This window comes from Callithrix jacchus, chromosome 4 (genome assembly GCF_049354715.1).
Source record: "Callithrix jacchus isolate 240 chromosome 4, calJac240_pri, whole genome shotgun sequence".
NCBI classification, from domain to species: Eukaryota; Metazoa; Chordata; class Mammalia; order Primates; family Cebidae; genus Callithrix; species Callithrix jacchus.
This window is the reverse complement of record NC_133505.1, coordinates 145,990,265-145,991,412: the sequence shown is the minus strand read 5'-3', so window position 1 is coordinate 145,991,412 and position 1,148 is coordinate 145,990,265.

Here is a 1,148-nt window from a genome sequence, read left to right as displayed (position 1 = left end):
TCTGAAATTCTTTCTTCTACTTGTTCTAGTCTATTGTAGAAACTTTCCACTGCATTTTGTATTTCACTATGTGTGTCTTTCATTTCCAGAAGTTCTGATTGTTTCTTTTTCTATGATATCTATTTCTCTGGAAAATTTTTCATCCATATCCTGGATAATTTTTTAAATTCCTTTAAGTAGTCTGTAATCCCAGCACTTTGGGAGGCTGAGGTGGGTGGATCACTCAAGGTCAGCAGTTTGGGACCAGCCTGGTCAACATGGTGAAACTTCCTCTCTACTAAAAATATAAAATTAGTCAGGTGTGGTGGTACATGCCTATAATCCCATTTACTTGGGAGTCTGAGGCAAGAGAATCACTTGAACACTGGGGAAGCAGATGTTGCCATAAGTCAAGATCATACCACTGCACTGCAGCCTGGGTGAGAGAGTAAGACTGTATCTCAAAAATAAATAAATAAGTAAATAAAAATTTAAAAATCTTTAGGTTTTCATCTTTCTCTTGTATCTCCTTGAGTAGCTTAATAATCAACCTCCTGATTTATCTGGCAATTCAGAGATTTTTTTTCTTGGTTTGGATCCATTGCTTGGGAGCTAGTGTGATCTTTTGGGGGTGTTATAGAACCCTGTTTTGTCCTATTACCAAAATTACTTTTCTGGTTCCTTCTCATTTGGGTAGACTATTTCTTCAGATTGTTCTTGATTTTATTTTTGACTGGACTAGGTTTTCATTTTAATGAAATTTTTAAATGTTTAATTTTTTCCCCTCTTAAGAATTAGACTTTAGTGGTCATTTTAGCCTAATTTGATTCTTGGTGCTTTTAGGGGTGAAGACTCTGTATGAGTTCCTTAGTTATATAAAGTTTTGTGCACTGGCTTTCCCAGATGCTGGCTGTAATAGTTATGTTCTTGGTGTGGGCAAGTTCACTGTCTCCTATGGGGTTGGAATGACAGAGATCTCTCCAAGCTTATCTTGTTCTCACATAATGTACAGTTTATTTACTTATTTAATTTCCCCCCAGTATTTTATTTACTGAGTTAATAATTATGGATTCAGACCAGTAGGGGAGCTATACCTAGATAGGCACCAGTTGTAGCTAAGACAGGTGGGTAGTATAATACCCAATGGTGGATCAAGGTCCTAACCTTGA